Source organism: Nipponia nippon, unplaced genomic scaffold (genome assembly GCF_047370975.1).
Source record: "Nipponia nippon isolate SJK-2023a ecotype South Korea unplaced genomic scaffold, ASM4737097v1 scaffold_6, whole genome shotgun sequence".
NCBI lineage: Eukaryota > Metazoa > Chordata > Aves > Pelecaniformes > Threskiornithidae > Nipponia > Nipponia nippon.
Genome location: NW_028262380.1, coordinates 70,027,596 through 70,047,028, shown reverse-complemented (window position 1 = coordinate 70,047,028; position 19,433 = coordinate 70,027,596). Strand labels below are relative to the sequence as shown.

Here is a 19,433-nt window from a genome sequence, read left to right as displayed (position 1 = left end):
AGTCTAGGACGTCTCCCATCTTAGCTCAGGCTTGCAGTTAACTAAATGGTTTACAGCAAACAACAGCTGATTAGATTCCAGTTAGACAGGGAAAAAAAAATCCTTCTCATAGTAGGAATAGTGAGACTTTAAATAGATTACTTATGGAGGCTGTTGAGTCTCCATCATCGAAAGCTTTAGGAACAGGTTAGACAAATTTGTCAGGAAGGACACAAATGTAACTGATTTTGCCGTGGAACAGGGCGATGGATTAGGTGACTTCTTAAGGTTCCTTCTGGTCCTAACTTTTCATAACATTACTGTTATTCAGGGAGCTTGAGAGTAAATATATAAATATATTTAAGCTGTTAATAACTTCATTTAGTTAATTCTGCCTTTGGTGTACAATGAGAAGGTTACATATGAACTTACGCGTTGGTTCCGACCACAGGTCCATCTAGCACAGAGCTCTGTCTCCCACAGTAACCATGGGAGTGGACACTCAGGAAAAACAAGAACAGGGTAAGCACATTCTGCCTCCCAGCCTTCAAACATTTTCAAGTTAGGTTATGTGACTTATCTAGTTAGTAGACTCTACAGCATCTCTTCCAAGGCTTTTTCCAGTCTCTCCTTGCATCTCTATAAACTCCTTGATCCAGAAAGTCATTTGAGAAGGAGTACCACAGGTCCACATAGGTTGTCTGAAGAACTGGTTCCTCTGGTTTGTTCTGAACGAAGCTCTTAATAGCTTCTTCCGATATCCCTCATGCTTGTATTAGAAGAGACAGTGAAAAGCCAATCCCACTCCACTTCTCTCCAGACCTCTCAGTTTTGCAGACCTCTTCTTAAATTCCCCTTATGTCATGTTTGCTTCCAAATGAAGATTCTCGGCTATTCAATGGATGGAGTTCCTTGAATGTTGTAATGGAAGTCACAGTATACCTCTGCTCATCCTTGTCATCTCTGAATACTTTTCAGTTCTAGTATGTCCTGTCTGAGATAAATGGACCAGAACTGCATGCAGGATTCCAGTGTGTAAACCTTGGATTTTTACAGTAGCATATGGACTTCAACAGTAAGCATAATGATCCTTTCTGTTTTGTTCTCTATTTGCTTCTTAATCATTCCTAACCTATTATAAATTTCTTTCCAACTACTGCTAAGTGCTATTTTCATGGGACTGTCTACCATACCCCAAAGGTCTTGTTCCTGAAGACCTTTGGGCCAACTTAGAAATGATCCAAGATGTGAAGATAAGATTATTCTTCCCCAAAGGTATCACTTCACAATTATCCACACTGAATTGCACCTGTCATTTTATTGTACAGTCAATCTTTCTGCAAGCTATGCAGTCTCCCTTGTCCTTACTACCTTGCATAACCTCCTACCAACAGCAAAGCTTTGTCACCTCACTGATGACTTCCCTTCTCCAGGTCATTTCAGAATATATGGAACTGTACAGGCCCCAAGATAGACACCGTATGGAATTTCACTAGTGATCTCCCTCCTGTGCAAGAACTGACCATTTACTTCCATCCAGTGATGGTGTACCCCCTGTTCACACCTTTTAAATCATATTCTCACCCACTCCACCGCCTTCCTTCTTATGCCAGTGACATTCTTGTGTTGCTTGGTCTTCCTAAAACGCTTTGATAAAAAGTTCTGTCAAAAGTCTTTTGGAAATCCAAGTTGACTGTATCGGTCAGATGATCCTCATCTACATGTCACTGATCCCTTCAAAGAACTCTGAGAGCTTTGTTAACTCTCACCGATTAGATAATATTTATTCAGGTAAATACTAATTCTCTCTCTTATTACAATATCTACTCACTCACCTGGAACAGATGTCAAATTTTAGTTTGCTGGATACCCTTGGAACCTTTCTTAATGACTGACATCACATTTGACACCTTCTGATTTTTATATACTGAGGAATATTGAAGAGGCAGGTTACATGCTGCTATTAGTAGATATTTCATCCCTGAGTTGTCTTAGAATTCTTGGGTAAATCCTTCAGATCCCGGAGATTCACCTGTATTCAGCTGCCTTTTGTACCATTACCTCTTCCAGATACTTGTATTTCAGAGACATTCTCTGCCAAGTTCCCTGAATGCCCCAAAAGGGCTCTGGAAGGACAATTTCCCTGATTTCTTCCACAGTGAACAAGGATGCAAATGGTTCGGCTTCTCTCCAGTGACTTTGTCCTCCCGGAGAGTTCATATTCAGACTCACTGACAGTTTTTTCCCTCCTGATGTGTTGGAAGAAGGATATTGAATTATTGTTGATTCTCTTAGCTAGTTAGGTCTCAGATTCATCTTTGGTCTGCCTAATAATAATTTTAATAGTATATCTGTCAGTGCTTATGATACTTATGGGTTGTTTTTTTTTCATTTGGATGTGTCTTTAGCTTTTGGAAGGACACCTTCTTCCAACAGCCTCTCTTTGCTGTTTGGCCATGACTGCTTCTCTTTACTTTCTCAGGCATGTCCAGTGAACCGTGTGCATTGGCACTGTGCTTCCTCTTTGGTGTCCTTCTGTAGTCTTCATGCCCCCTTTACAGATGTAATTGTCTTGGATGGCACTCTTCGTTTATTCTTGGTAAACGTTCTCATTTTTACATAGTTCCCCATGTTGAAATGAACATAACAGTGGTGGGCATTTTGGCCTTTATTGCTCCCCAAAGACATCGAATCCAAGACTGTTATGTCATTCTTAAAGAGTAGTCTTAATGTTCAGCAAGATATATATGCATATATATGCACGTGTGTGTGTGCGCATGTATGTATTCATTATATATACTTGTGCAAATTGCAATATGGGGCAGATGTGGCTGGTAAACTGGGAAGGAACTGCGAAAGGACTTCTGGTTCTTCCCAGGTATAACCAGACACGAGGGAGGGTTCATTTGGACCTGATCTCATTTCTGAGCTTGCCTGAAATATACGCTGATAATAATTAGCATTTATTGCATGTAGCTCTCAAATCCTTCTAAGCATCATTATTCCTCTTTGCAGAGCAATTATGAGCCACAGAACAGTGAAGTGACAAAAGACAGTGCCTATGATTCTTCATTTCACTCTGCTACCTATACTGGCAACTCATTTATTTACTAGGAACCACTAACTTTGCAAACTATTGGGGGCATTACTTTCAAATCATGCTATTATAATTCTAGTTGATTTTATGTGGTAAACGTGCCCCAGATGAGGTGTTTACATGCTTATTTTCCGTCCCTCTTTTGTCTGCATTTAACAAATATTTGTGTGGTAACAATATAACATAGCGTGATTTTCATGCAATAGATATTTTAAGGTAACTTGTTAGGTTCTTCATCTTGTTTTGCATTTCATAGCTCAACAAGGCATTCTGATTGAATAAGGTGCTACAGACACAAAGCCCATGTTGTTGGGGCTTTGAGCTCGTGGATGTTCCCATGATTCATGCGGTACACATTCTAGAGAAATCTAGCTCTACAGACCAAGAATACCAAAGCACCATCTTCGCATAAGTACACAGTCTATAAACAATACCCCACAAAACAGGAAATAACTAACAGCATTTTTAACTTTTCCATGGTGTAGCAGTGAAACCTACGTGTATAGATTTTTTTTGCCTAATTCTTGTCTTGTGAGATGCACAGTCATTCCTTTTCCACTTCACCTTTCTGACTCCCATTTCTTCTATTAATCTGTGTTACTCATCCAGAACTCAGTAAAAAAGTGTCTTAGTTTTGCATGTCTCACTCACAGGGAGATAACCTGTCAGCACAATAATTTTCCATATTGGTCTATACTGATTTAGGGTCTCCACCATTTTTTCACAGTAACTCGCATATTGGTATTTTAAGTTCTAGATCAGTACACTGGCCACGCTTTGATTTTGGGGGTAGAGTTATTTGCTTCACTAGCCAACCAATTTGTCTTGTCAAGACCTGCAAATGATAGAATATAGGAAGATAGTACCTTTTCATGACAGGTTTGGTGGGGTTTTTTTGAATCTACATTTCCTTTCTGGAAAAGGATACACATGCTGCCTCAGCTAGTACAGCACCAGAAGCTTGAGGCGTTTTTCTCTGAATTGATTGCTATCAGCCATCGTTAATTACCAGTTAAAGCCGGGTCACAGACTACTTCCATAGAGAAGAAAAAGCTGAATTGTACACTACCCAGTGGATAATATTTATCGGCCCTGCCAGTACGTTCACACACTAGATGTAGTTTTATTTAGTAATGCTTTGATGCTAAGTCAAGCTCTGTGTCACATATCAGCTCAAGCTGGAATACCCAGAAGTTACTCCCTTTAGCCCCATTTTACCAGTTTTGTACCAAGTGTAGCTATGCATGTTGCCAGCTGCAAAAAAAAAAAAAAAAAAAAGGCTCTCTTTTGGGGGTGTATCTTTGGTGTTTAATAGCAGACTGCTTCTTCAGTTTCTATGTTAGTGTCACACCATTCAGTTGCTGTACGGATTAGGTACCTTTATGTGCATAAGGGCATCTCATGATCCATGAAAATTAAACAAGTTGAATATTGTATTTATGAAAGCATCTAACTTCGTGCAGATAGGAAAAAAACCAAGAAGAGACCTGAAGAGTATAGAGTATCACTCTATAAATAGCAAAGATACTGAATTGGCAGAGTTAATTATTCCTCAGCGGTCCACGTCATTTTGTTACTAAATGAGCAGTCCATTAGAATGTAAACTAGCTCTATAGACTTATTTATTTGTACATGGTTCTTCGATATAATTTTATAGCAGTGACACTGAGAAGCCAAAAACTGGATACACAGTTTCCCCATTTTTCTGTCTTGTGACTCAGAAAGAGGACCGTCAGCTCTCCCACATTGCCTGGTACAGTAACTTGATTGGAATTTCATCTCCAAGACACAGTAACAATGGAAGTTTGGTACTCTACCAATATTTAAAATTCCCTTACAGTCATTGCTCATTTACTGATTCCTACCTCTGCTGAATCAGCATCACTGAAAGCAATGTCTCCCCTTAAACACTGTCAGAAAGCTGGGCCTCTGCAAGGGCAGAGTCAACAAAGAACAGGATTAGGGTAGACTGACAGTAGCTGTATCAACTCCTATACAATCGTTTTAAAATTAACTAAAATCACTAACCTTTCACATCTGGAGCATGAGGTTCAATTCTGCGTTTAGCCATGCATGAAAATGAGTTCAGGAATCTTGGTTTAGCCTTCACAGAATCATTCATGTAATTTGCCATGATTGGCAGATTTTGCTGTGGAGAAAGAGTGAATATGAATTAGAAAATAAAAGTGAGGTTTTGTCAGGTTGAAAAATCAAACATCAATAAATCTGAATGTCAGAATCACAGAGAGCAAATTCAGATCTGAAAGCCTGGACCTTTGTGCAACCCTCACATGGACAGAATAAAAAATGGAACAGAAGACAGGATCTACTGTAAGCACAATGGAGCAGTCATCACGGCACCAATGGAGCAGTGACTGAAACAGTCCTGTGAGTAGGACGGTTGCACACCAATTGACTACTCCTGAACGCTACTCCTCAAAATGCACGGTGTCTTCTTATCCACTGGAGGTGCTCTCAGCACTGCCCACTCGAGTATAGCAGGCAGCTTTGCGTCTCAAACATGCCCTACATCTTGCGAAGGCCAGCAGCCCTGCTTCACCTGTCGCTGGGGTGCTGCCTAGAATCAAAAAGTTAACAGTCTGTTTCTAGACAGTGAGGAAGACCGTGACCCCCTCTTTTAAATGGAGGAGAGTTTCCTGAACAATAAAGAAATGCAAATTAAAACCTATAAATACACATGAAAGAGAAAAAATTAGAAAAGGGTAAAAATAAGAGTGAGAGAGAAGTGAAGAATGGCAGCCCCTCATCTGTCATAATCCTCTTCTCACTTGCTTTGGGTGACTAACTCTTAGACCCAAACCCAAGCCGGCCATACGAAATGAACCCAGGTGACAATCACTGAACTACCTCAGTAAGGACAGCGGGTGGTCTTTTGACTCAGGCTGTACATACAACTGCTCTGTGATTAACTTTTTCACCTTACGTATAATTCCTCTTTTTCTTCCTTGACAAACACTAAGCTTTACGTAGCTAGCATTCTTTGGAAGTAACCATACAATGATGCACTGTCATTTCGAAGTTTAAATGGAACTGAAAAAGACGGTATCTTTTCTCTTGTGACCCACATCAAGACACATGCCTGATGCAGATGGTTCTTACATTATATACACTTTCAAGAAGGAACAACATCCTTATATTTGTTTACACAACATCTGCCACAAAAGGATACGGATTCTGACTGGAGCCCTGTGCATTACTGTAGTATAAATACTGTACAACTCACCTATACTTTTCACTCACTGCTCTCTCTAAGAAAAAGAGCCAAGGTGAAGAAAAAGATAGAGGTTGATTGGTTTAACATAAATATTAGCTGCAACTCTTTCTGTAAGATTTAACTGGTTTGCTTTAATAAAAGCAGTACCACCTTGTGTACAGCAGACATTAACAAAGGGGACATCTAAAGCACCCATCACCTCCGCAGCGCTTCAGATTATATTTAGCACTCCACAGTCATCGTGTTATGTGGGGAACCCTGCAAATAAAAGTCTAGCAAATCTAACCGTCTTTGTTACTGCTTCTTTTTCCATCCAAAAACTGCTTCTTTTTCCATCCAAAACCTTGCATGAAATCCTGTCAGATTCACAGCGTAAATCAATCTGTTGTATGCTAACTTTAATGTACAACAACTTCCTACCTTGCACAATGGTAGTCTAGATTTAAATCTCTAATAAAGACATTCTGAGCTGTGATTTGTTGTAGAAAATTCTTCAGTTGTAGAAATTTTTTAATTATTCTTTTCCCTCCTCTTGGATGTGTCTTCTGCATCCGAGACTACAGAGTTAGGCTGGTGCTAGTGTATTTTTTCCTCTCTGGGTTCTCTGACAACACGGTCTGCTTTTGGGATGAGACAGCGCCGCTACCACCAGGAGTGAAATGCTCTGTCATACTTCTATGTTGTAACATAAAGACGGTCTTTTAGCCCACCGCTCATTTTCTCAATACTACTTCGAGAACTGTCATTTAACAACAAAAAATAAACAAAGCAAAAGAATGACAGCAAAATCTAATTTAACCATCCTTTGGCTAAATCCACTAGGCACATTAGGACCTAATCTACTATAGTCTTACTTAAAAATGGGTGGTTGAAAGGTGCCGTAGGATTTATAAAAAGAAAACAGATTGTCTCAGAGGCTGATGCCAAATAACTCATTGCCTGAGTTATCACTCTTCAATCAAAAAAGTATATGAAGAAACTACATAAGTCATTTAGACAGCAATCACCATGGAGTTATGCTGGCCTCTCATGTCAGTGATGAAACAGCCAAATTCCCTGACAGTGGTGAGTTATTCCTTTTATCACTGGCAGAGCTGCCAAAAGAATCATCAAGGCTACAGGCATGGAAAACACAAGGCCTCTCCCAGTTCGAGTGACAAAAATACAATGTGTTTTATTACTTTACTTTAATCTTTATAATGTAAGTTTTGAAAAAATTGCAACAACGTCAACCATAGTTAGGCAACAAAGTCACTAATTGAAACTCAGTATTTAATGCCTGTAAGGAAGCTTTCTTCCAAACCATGATCTCTGGGATTCTGTTCCCACCTCCCTCTGCCCCCAATCTCTCTCATAACTAAACATCTTTCAGCCCTGACAAAGCCAGTATAAAATATTGGGTGTTTTATTACAAATTGTAATTCAGTCACTTTGGAGGTGGATTTTCTTTCTCTAGTTATAGTAATGACTTAGTATAGGAAGTTGGTAATTTTTTGTTGCACTTGAACATTGCTAGAGAGGTCGCATACTGTAAGTGAGAGTATAGGTGTTCAGAAATATTTCTCTGCCTGGCCCGATTGCCTCTAAAAATCCTAAAGAAAGTAAAAATATAGTCGTTCTCTTGTATAGTTTTAAATACTTGTTTTAAAAACCTAGCATGTACTGAAGAAAAGCAAGTTTTGTGGGCCTGATTTCAATTTGAGCAGAATTTCAGTTAATAATGGTGCACACATAAACCCTCTTTTAACAGTCCATAATATTAAACTGAAGACAGGATTGCTAAAGAACTTTGTTATTTTTTTCTCCCTATTAAATCAGCGTTACAGACTTTCAGCAGATGTCTTTAATAGACATTGTCATTAAAAAAAGTATTACATAAAATAAATTCAGACCATTTCTTCAGTATTACTTACTCCCACCATTAAGAACAGAATTTCTCCTGTATCTTCAAATTATTACATTTATGCCTAATGCAAACAAACAAAACCTCATCATCTCCAGACACCATAAACCTCTGTCAGCATCCATTCTATTTCTAGATTTGAAAAACTGTCACTGCTTCCATTTACAGTAACCCTCTATTTTTACAGGTTTAAAAGCTGGCCTTAAGAATGTGTGCTAGTAGAAAAGTTTCAGCCCATAAGCATTTTTTTTTTTTTAAGTTGGGAAAAACATCCATCTTCTTTTTACACTCTTGGGTGCCAAAGAGGTTTTGTAGTGTCAGGTATTTTTCTCAGCTTTCATAACTCAAAAATAATGTCAGTTTTGAGTTAATTTCTTGCATTGTATCAGCTAATAAATATGTGCCTTTGCATTTTCACTGTTTGGGAAATGTTATTAAATATAACCATTTTTTTCACGGCAAAAAACCCACCACAGGTGATGTCTCTGGGTCAAACTGCCAATAATACTACATGCCTGAGATAAGTACATGAAGACACACTTATGCTCCTGCCATAACATAAGCCCTTGTTGCTCTGATGTGAACATACAGTTCTTTATCTCCAACAATTAGGCTATTTATTCACTTAAGTAAATATAGATTTATGAGCTACTGATCTCCTCTCTTTCCCTCCCATCTGCACAGGTAACCTGACTATATATAAACCGGGAGATGTCTGGGTACTCCCGAGTACCTAGGTCTTGACCAAATCTTCTCTTCATACTGACATCAGCCTTCTCCCTCTACAGTCTGCTTTCCACAGAAACCTAATGCATGATCAGATGGGAACAGTGGCAAATTCTTGGTCTGAATCAGTAGGAGATAGGATCTAGGACAACCTTAAGAAACATCTGGAGACACAATGGGCTTTGGAGTAAGGATTCTCTGGAGTAATTCTACTGAAAGCGGTGAAGTTATTCTTACTTTTTTATATATATATATAAATATGTATTTTTAAACTGAGTAAATTAGAGTAGACTTTGGTCCATCAGCAGTACATAATACTCTTTCTTACCTATTTTTTGTATGAGTGAGAGAAAGAGAGAAACAATAGCATAATAGTTAGGCGCTACTTTGGTTAAATCCACCTCCCCATCACAGACCTCTAAATGCTCAACTCCTAACTCTACACTTGTCTCAACAAGAGCCCTGTAAGGCTAAATGCATTAAACACTGAGGCATGCAATGGCTTTGAACTAGAAATACCACTGATGCATAGTTTTGTGTATTATTTCCTTGATGCTGGAACACAAAAAGACGCCTGAAAGCACATCCAGAAATTCTTAGTACTTTGCCTTAAAGGTCTGAAGACGCTTTCACTAGCTTTGGAGAGCATCACGGCTCTGTGAATCTGATCTCAAGTGCTGCGTGAATTGCTCAGGTAATACAGGTACTTTAAAAGGTTGGTCTCTGTTTGCTTTGCAAATCTTTGCAGAGGTGTTCACAATACCTTTAGCGTCATAACTTCTTCCAGCAGCGGGCTCTTTTATAGCCACTGAAAAGAACAGTTTAAGGCAATCATTAAGTGTTGTAGGATGAAACTGGAGTAATTGAGTTTGTTTCATAGAATAGACTATTTCAGTTGGAAGGGACCTACAACGATCATCTAGTCCAACTGCCTGATCATTTCAGGGCTGACCAAAAGTTAAAGCATGTTATTAAAGGCATTGTCCAAATGCCTCTTAAACACTGACAGGCTTGGGGCATCGACCACCTCTCTAGGAAGCCTGTAGAGCTGCGGGTACTTCCACACAAGCAGCACCTTAGCTTTGTGGTTGAAGGGTCACCAGCTCAGGGTCATAACTACACCACAATCATTGGTTTTAGTCAAGTCACGAGATTTTCAGGCTTCAGAAAAAGTCATCATTCAACAGCAATCACTATTTATGTTAAAATTTCAAGTTCTTTAAAAACTGGCGAGAAATTTTCAAGAAAATGAAAGCTACTTTCTTTATCCTTCTAATTCTGCTTGGGGAAAATATCAGCGAGAATTTGTAAGTAAATTAGGGAATAAAAAATAAAAGCTACCCAAAGGCTATGATTGCCACTGAGGCATACTCTAATTCGTGCTATGAATTCTGGTACTCTTTCATGGTGTTAGATACTGTTGAATGAAGAAACCTCATCTTTTAAATGGGAAAGTGCATCTGAGAAGCTTTTCCAAAGCATCCTAGTTTTAATGTCCTCTACTATCCCCTGGTAGTAAAGCAACCGTAATAACCTTGAGTTGTCCCCGAGACTCAAGTCAGCTGTAGCTGCCTAGCTACATGTAGCATCCGCATACAGCACTGAAGTATGAGGTATGAAGCACAGATATTGTTTGAAAGAACTGCTGATGTGATTAGGCAACACCTGAATTAATCAGACTCTTCATGACATAAGATAACTCATCTGGATGGCCCCAAGAAGTGTCTACATCTGAGAAACAGAGCAAAAGAAAAAAACAAACCCCACACCCAAGTCACAGTTCTGCTGTACCCCCAAACACAACCCGGCACAGCAGATAATCTTGCCCATCTATACATCTTTTCTCTACTACGCACCTTGGCTGCTTCATCTGCTAAAGACATAAATCACGGTTGCCTGGAGGGGCCAAAATGTAGAAGGATGCAACCACAGGCCAGGGAGTTGATGACTGACTCTGACATCTGAGAATAGCTCTGAGTAAGCTGCTGCTTTTCTATCAAGAGCGGGATCATTTTTTTCCCCTCTAGGTATACACATTTCATAGCAACACGTTCTGTTGCTATTTAGGATTCACTGGCCACTTCCATTACAAATGTTCTTTTCCTGAGATTTATAACCAGAGCTTTGGTTACAACGTCCAGTGCCAGACAAAACTTGCCTCATTTGGGGTTTCATTGCAAAACCAGGACTATAGTCACCTTCACAGAAGTTTCTGCAATTCTTTTGGTGAGCTTGAGACAATTACTAGGTGATGTTAGAACAATACATAGCTTAAGGTCAAGAGTCAGCAAAAACTCAAAAAATCAAATTGATTTAGCTGTTTAAAAATCAAAAATAAGGAATCCTCTGCATTCAAAGCAGAATCAGCATTGAGCGGAGGGCTGAATCCAATGATTGAAACCAAAGAAAATGTTTGTGTGAACCCCAGTGACAATCAAAATAGCTGCATTTTGCACTGCTCTATTTATAACTCTATAATTTTAAATGGTAAGACCAAAAATAGTCATTGCAATATGTCAGCTCAATGTAATTTTTCTTTCCAAGAGTTGTAAATCAGTCTAACTTTTTTTTTGGTAGAGAGTAGTAAAATAAATAATAAATAGTTTTCCAGATAGTTTTAGAGGGCTTTTTGTTACTAAAGTCTTAGTCCTTTGTGGCAGGAGTTCCTGGCATCTGAATATGGCCTTTCCCTCATCTGACTTCGTTTAGGATATACATCTATCAAGGGACTTTCAGAAATATGTAATGATTCAACAAGGCAGCTAGTTGAAGTGGGGGATAACGAGGCTCCCACCCTCCCCTTCGCTCCGTGCCACTGTTTTTACTCTCTCCATCCCCATTGTATCCTTAAAAGCAGCAGATCTGCAGCCAAGCGTTGCACGCTCCCCACAGCCAGCAACTTCCTCTGAAGCTGCAGCGCGTAATTACAACCAGCTGCCAAGGGCTGCCGCGAGCAGGACAAGCAGCACCTTCCTGCCCAGCCAGTAACCCCCAGGCTTTGCTATGCGGACACCCCCAAGGAGGCTCCCGCACTCTTGTAGTAAAAGTTAAGAGAGAGCAACGATCCTCCCCCGCTCCCTCTACCAAGAGAGATCCTAAAAGGACAGGGTGTTTCAGCCTCCCTCCCTCGCCTCTCCTTCCCCTAAATCCATTTGTTTAAAGGGAAGAAAGCCTCCTTCTGTGGCTCCTGCTGCTGCTCTGGGACCCACTACCGTGCCGCTCTGCGGCCGCCTGACACCCACGCCGCTCTTTCCCCCGGACGGCCAGGAGACACCGCACACGCTGCAGCACGCTGCGTTACGAAGCCGCGGGACCGACGGTGACAGCAAACGGAGATGAAGACTCTTTTTGAATTGTATTTGCTAGCTCCTGTCAGCCTCACCTGCAGTGCAGGATTTTATCTTTTAAAAAGCAGAATCCTTGCTGCCAGTCATCGAAGTTCATGGTAAACCTAAAGGGGATCCTGAGGTGTTTGAGACTCGGGGACATCAGGTATATACAGATGGTGCGAATTGCCAAACAATGTTTTGCAGTTACGTCGCACTAAGATCACAGAGCGCTTCTGTGCTGATGAACTCCATCTCTTCCCATCAAATTTATACCCAAGGAAAGCAATACCAGATGCATTGAACTTTGTGCTCAAAACAACAGAAAAAAATCTGTGACGGAGTGGGGACAACAAAATTTCCATTCTTACCCTTACATCATGTTAGGATTACAGAATGATAGCATTCAGAGAGTAAAACCGTATTATATATGGAACTGTAGACTCAACCTGTATAGACAGGCAGGTACAGCTCATGTGAAAGAATCCTATGCCAAACGAAATCACCCTGGGTTTTCTCTTACAGGATGCTGAGCTTCACAGGGGTACAGGAGGGAGCTCTCATGAGGCTTCACAGACAGAAATTTCTGCAAAAGGAGGAGAATACAAAGTGCCCCATAAACCCATGGCATATACAATCAGGGCTCTTGGGTAGAGCATCAGTATTGCCTGCATCTATGTGCAATGGCTAGTAACAGTAAATGAAAGTATCAGAAGTGCCCTCGTGATTTAGGAGCACAGCACATATTATCAGAATGGATTTTACACTCTAGAAATATAAAAAATTGATAACAGGGTTTGGTGTTTATATCTCTTTTTTTCTTTTTTTCCTTCCTTCCTTCCTGCTTGGGTGGAGTAGCACAGTCAGAACAGCAAATGAAATTGTCATTCCAAAGCCACGATGGTTTTTTGTGCCATAATACGTAGCTGTATGGGAATCCTGTCAGCTTCACTGTTTGCACGTTCCCCACGGGTGTAAACGTGCCTCAAACACTCCAGCTTTCACGCCACACTGTTCTTTTGCACTAGCATTGCCTGTACAGCACACACGTTGGCCTTTCTCTGCCTCTTATTGCACCACCCGGGGGGCATCGCATCCTCCTCACTTCTCAGGCTATAGTTTTGCATTATATTGGCTTTGGCACTAAAATAGGCTTAAGAAATTGCCCTCCGCTGTTTGCCTTGCCCAGTGTTTATCCTGATTCATTTCACTGATCCCATTCCAGCTGATCCCATTAACACTGGCAAAAGAGGGAAGCAAGGGGTGGTAAATTGTGGTAAAAAGAGGGATGAATGAGCAATGAGCAGCTGGATGGAGAGGAAAGTGGTAAACATTAAACCATCTTTGCTGTTGGAGCATGTACAAGGAAAAAATGTTCTCAAAGAGCTTGGTTATTGGTAAATCAACTTTACTCCTTTGAATGCTTCTCTCTGTTACATATATTCCACTTTGCAGGATTTCAAAGTGACAACCAGAACACTTGGAGCGGGATCTCAGAGCCTTAAACAAACTGCATAAGTTTCACTTTAAGCTAAGGCAACTGGGAGAGGAAAGAAGAACGGAGGCACGAGAAATGCACACCACAGCAGAGCACAAGGACAGGAAGGGCGCATATACATTCTATAGCAATGGGGAAAAAAAAGAATACAAACCCAAGTGGCTCGAGGTACACAAAAGTGTACGCGCGGAAAAGTACTTGGAAGAGAACTGGAGGAAGATGTGCTCTGCCCAACACGAGAGCCCAATGCTGACTGCTGTAAAGGTGGTTGTAATTGATGACAGTCGCACAGGTAGCAGAGGGAAAAGCGCACACGTGAACAGTGCCGCTCCGGTAGCATTTTGCCCTCATCGTGACCTGGTGTCAATGATGAGTAAGTGAAGTGGTGAAGTAGCAGGAGAGGCCATACAGGCAATCAACATACACAGCTGGACTGCCTACTTCTTTGTTCTGCCTTTTCAATTTCTGATAACCTTCTGAAACTCAATTCCTTATTAGTCTTTCTTAAGATTAATCCAAATTTCCATTTTTCCACCTTCAAGGATGGGCTCACACACCTCAAATAAAATTCTGATCTTGACTTTTCATTCCGAATGTGTTCTTGAGCAAGAGCAAGCTCAGCTGACCTCCTCATCCTGGGCAATTTGCAGCTCCCAGTGACTTAGCTATAGGATTTGCTAAAGGAAAATTTTTAGGCTCCTAACTGTGAACACGCTTAATACATGAACAAAAATGTTTAGGCTCTCATACACCTAAAGTTATAAAGCACTAACAATTGAGCGTGCAAACTCAGAGGATGTTGTCGTGTAATTACCACCCTGGTGGTGCCAGATCGGTACTTTTTCGATCAAATCACAGACTCACAGAATAGCTGAGGTCAGGACATACCTCTGGAGATTATCCACTCCAAGGCCCCGGCTCCAAGCCAGTGGCTCAGAGGTGTGTTCAGCTGGGTTTTGAATATCTCCAAAGATGGAGACTCCACAGCCTTTCTGGGCAACCTGTGCCAGTGCTTGGTCACCCTCACAGTGACAATGCTTTTTTTTATGTTTAAATGGAATTTCTTGTATTTCAATTTGAGCCCATTGCCTCTCGTCCTGTCACTGGAGGCTACGGACAAGAGTCTGGCTCCATCTTCTTTACATCCTTCCATCAGATGTTTAGATAATTTATGTAGGAGAAACCATGGGGTAGGAAAAGGTCTACAAACACAAGCCTAAAACACAAAAGGTCTTCACTTCAGTCTTGACACATAAAAATATGCCCCACTCCCATTTTGCTATCAATACAATTGAAGTTGCAAATTCATCATCTAGCTGTTTCAGCGAGGATCCTGTTTATCTGCTTTATTTGTATATCCTCCGTGTTCCTCTGCCTGGTCAGTAATCAGTGGGATTATTTGATAGCAACTAAGTTCTTTTATGTTTACAAATATACCAACTCAGTTCCATTTTAAAACATCTCCTGTTTTGTTTGTGTGTGAGACAAGAGTCCAACTTTGACTAAAGCCAAGCTGCAAAACTCTGACCAGTTAGCAGCCTATCAGCCAGCACACTATCTTTTCAGCACCTGGTGAAAGCAACAAAACCCTTTAATCTTATTTTCTTAAAGTGCGAAACAAACCAGGGAGTTTCTCATTTTTAGCAAAGGAACAAAAGGTAAATTTCTACCAAGATTTATACATGTACCAGCAAGTCTTTCCAGACAGTCTAGGAAAAATTGTCAACAGTGTTGTCAGACTTCAGAAAAATAATGAGTATCTTATTTCAACAAACGCGATTTGATCACTAAATCCAACCTTCATGAAAGAGAAATGCAGTTGCAGGTTTGGGGCCTCTTACCCTTTCCCCCAAAAAGCTGACAGTTAAAAGCTTGTAAAAGCTGATGGAGTTTTAAAATCAAAAGTTTACAAATTTCAAAACAGCCCTCATCTCCAATATCCCCAACTTCCCTTCCCCCCAAGTCATTTCTGGAGAAAATGTCCCAGTGGTGATCACGACAAGGCATGATTTTCTTTGTTATGTTCAAATTCTACAGAACTGTTCACCATACATTCACTGAAAATTTGGTCTTGGCTAATTATTTTCCTCTGTTAGGTTTTGCTCTTAGCGAAGTAAAACAACTGTTGCAGTTTTGGCACAGCAGAGTAGGATTTTTTTTTTTTTCTTACACTCCTTTTGCATTACGAGCAGTTATTAACTTGCCCTGAAATCAGAATCTATTAGTGTGGTGTGGGAGACGGTTTCTGGCTAAATTTGCAGGCCTGGTAATTAGAGATAATCTTTTATTTCTATCTGTACATCTTTGAAAGATAATAACCATAGTGCCCAATGACAGCATTTTTACAATTTTCCTTCAGAGAAAAACTGTAATTTCAGGCATGTTAATCATGAAAAAGTCACTCTCATAAAAGTCACTCTCAAGAAAATGAACATAAGATGGAAGTGCAACGAATATAGCAAAAATCCTTATTACCCTACAGGCTGAAGCAGAGGTGGAGTAAGATTGTAAAGACAGAGGCTAGGCATGGATAGCTGTTCTGATTAAGGGACAAAGCATTAAGAAAGAACACAGCTTGTTAGAGATGTCAATATCAAAGAGTGACTGGAATTACTTACGATGGTTCAAGGTAATAAATCTTCAGCAAATGGAATGTACTTAAGAAAGGAGAAATTTAGGTCAAATCTCAGGAAAAGATTTCTAACGGTGAAGTACAGAGGGTTATGGAATATTTGCCTGAAGGAAGAGACACAAGGCATACCCCTGGAGACTTTTAAAACTACACTGGAAAAAGCACTGAAGTATCTGGTACACAATAATCCTACACCAGGAAGGAGAAAAGCTAGATGATCTAACTGGGCTTTTCCATCTCTGCTTTCTGTGATTCAGTGGTAATTCCACTGGCCAGTTCTGGTTTCAAATACAAAAATCCAATATCAACTGTAAGCATCCCCTGTTGAACGCAAATGCTGTAGAATAACTCACCTCTTCACCCCAGCACAGAATGCAAATGCTCTTCAGAAATGAAAACAGATCCTCTGTTTTAAGTTACTTTTATTTGAATACGTCTACATTATGATGAGAAGAAAACATTAAAAATGTGAGCAGTCATTGTGTTTGTACTTACAGCGGGGATCAGATGTGCTCAACCTGGGTATTCACATTAAAATTTCCATATTTTGAATGGAAATTGTACAGATACCATTTAATTGAGGTAGATGCTGTAGGTACTGTTATAATGTTGCTCAGCATGAGGAAGAGTGATAGAATGAGATTCTGTGAACTTTCAAAGGCAGGCTTACACCTTTCTCACTTTCTGCTTTTTTTTTTTTGAGCTGATGCTGAAGGAATAAAGAAAAAAAAAAGAGGTGGTATATTTTACATAGAGTCCTCTGAAAATCTTACTCTTTTCACTTAAAATAACCACTACCTGGTCTTGATCTCAGGTTTGGAAAGAGCTGCAGTTATCCGCCCTTCTGAAATGCACAAAGACACATGCTGTTCTTCGAAAGCTCTTGTTCTATCACAGTTGATCACCGGGCCAACAGTCCCTCTAAACTTGATGGAATAGGTGAATTACATAAATGGTACTAAAGGCAAGTAAGGGTGTAGGACTGGATGAAGATGTATTAACAAAAAACACGCACAGAGCGCATCGGCATTACTATTTCAGTTTGTATGAGGAGTGTGCTTTTGAGCAGATTTCTCCTGATTGTTTCATCCTGGATGGTTCATGCCATGGAGCAGTTTGAAGCTGGATTACTTTCAAATGAAGCTAAAGTGGAAGATGTGTTCCAGCCATTACTGGACTTGCAGTCCACTGCTCCAGGCTAGAGCTAGTACAAAGCAAAGCATAGTGTAGCCGGCAGCACTAGGACAGTGATCGTCCCCCTGTACTCGGCACTGGTGAGGCCGCACCTCGCGTACTGCGTTCAGATTTGGGCCCCTCACGACAAGAAGGACATGGAGGTGCTGGAGCGTGGCCAGAGAAGGGCAACGAAGCTGGTGAAGGGTCTGGATCACAAGTCTTATGAGGACCGGCTGAGGGAGCTGGGGTTGTTTGGTCTGGAGAAAAGGAGGCTGAGCGGAGACCTTATTGCTCTCTACAACTACCTGAAAGGAGGTTGTAGCGAAGCAGGGGTTGGTCTCTTCTCCCCAGTAACAAGTGATAGGATGAGAAGAGATGGCCTCAAGCTGCGCCAGGGAAAGTTTAGATTGGATATTAGTAAAAATTTCTTCACCAAAAGGGTACTCAGGCACTGGAACAGGCTGCCCAGGGAAGTGGCTGAGTCCCCATCCCTGGAGGTATTTAAAAGATGGGTAGATGTGGTGCTTAGGGACATGGTTTAGAGTGACTTGGCAGTAAGTTTATGGTTGGACTTGATGATCTTAGAGGTCTTTTCCAACCTAAATGATTCTATGATCCTGAAATGCATATAGTATGGTCCTCAGCACCAGCTAGATTGACTGTACAGATCCACTCCCCTGCATCACACTACTTGCTAGTGCAGATGCAGTCCCAACCCCTCTAACAGCCCCCTTCCCAAAAATGATGGTCTGGCTGTTAAGAAATTAATGGAGAACCTGGAGCAATACCATGCACACTAGAAGTCTGGCTCATCAGTGACTTCTTCTTTTCTATCTCCTTCCTAAGTCAGGTTCTTTTGATTACTTCAGCACTTGCACCAACTCAAGTGGCAACCCCGTGGGTGGCTTTACACCCAGCACACCCATTCAGCGCGCGGGGAATACCGGCGCTCCCGGCCTTTTCACCCCCAGAGGGCCATCAGGCCCCGCTCGGCCCAAACACGCCGCCTGCACCGCGGCACCGGGGCCCGCTCCGGTCCCGGCCGCCGCCGCCGCCGGCTCCGCGCCCCCTCCTGCCGCCGACCCCCGCGCCGCTGCCGGGGCGGACCCGCGGGGCGGGACAGACGGACGGCGGGGCGGGACAGACGGCTGGCCGGGCGCAGGCCGCCCGCCGCCACTTTCCGTAACCCCCCCGAACAGAAGAAATACAACTTGAGGAGCCGGGCGCACGCCCAGAGCCGCATCGAATCTGAGGAGTGGATCCCGCAGGACCGGGGCGCTGCCGGCGCCCGGCGGCTCGGCAGGCTGCGGGCCCGCCTCCGGCCGGCGCCAAGCCGCTTCACCCGGCGCTGCCACCGGCCCGCACCCGCACGGGGATTTCCGAGAGAAGGGCGCCCGTAAAGGTGTCTGCATTTCACCTCCCAGCCCGGGAACCTGTAAGCTGATGCCTGGATCCGTGAACTCCGCAGCTACAGCTACAAGCTCAGGGTGGAAACTCCTGGTTCTACAGCGAGCTTTGAGGGAGGCTGCTGGCGCCTCGCAGACGCCATCCCCGAGCGGGGAGCGCCGCGCCGGCAGCACCAGGAAAGCCCCCGGCCACGGGCTGCGTGCTCCCTGCGGGGCAGGGCCGGGCCCGGCAGCTCAAGCACCAGGGCTGGACAACCCCCACCTCGGGCTCCCTGCAGCTCCAGCCCGCGAGAGGGTCACAGGGCTTGAAACGGGTGGGAGCTGCAAAACGCTCTTGGCTTTCAGTTCCTGCCCTCCCCGCAGCCCGCCGCCCCCTGCCGCGGCGAACAGCGGCTCTTCCCCTCCGCTCCCGTCAGCGGCCGGGCTCGCCCCCGCGCACGCAGCCCCAGCTCCCG

The 19,433-nt window shown here is 42.3% G+C and overlaps 1 protein-coding gene across 2 annotated transcripts in view; it reads right to left on the bottom strand.

Annotated features, from left to right (window-relative positions):
- The window catches only part of MAML3 (mastermind like transcriptional coactivator 3), a 284,155-nt gene that overhangs the window by 252,477 nt on the left and 12,245 nt on the right, over positions 1 to 19,433 (bottom strand). For both annotated transcript variants that reach the window (XM_087736314.1, XM_087736313.1), the window contains exon 2: positions 5,105 to 5,225. The gene's annotated coding sequence lies outside the window, so the exon portion shown is untranslated. The remainder of the gene's footprint in view (positions 1 to 5,104; positions 5,226 to 19,433) is intronic.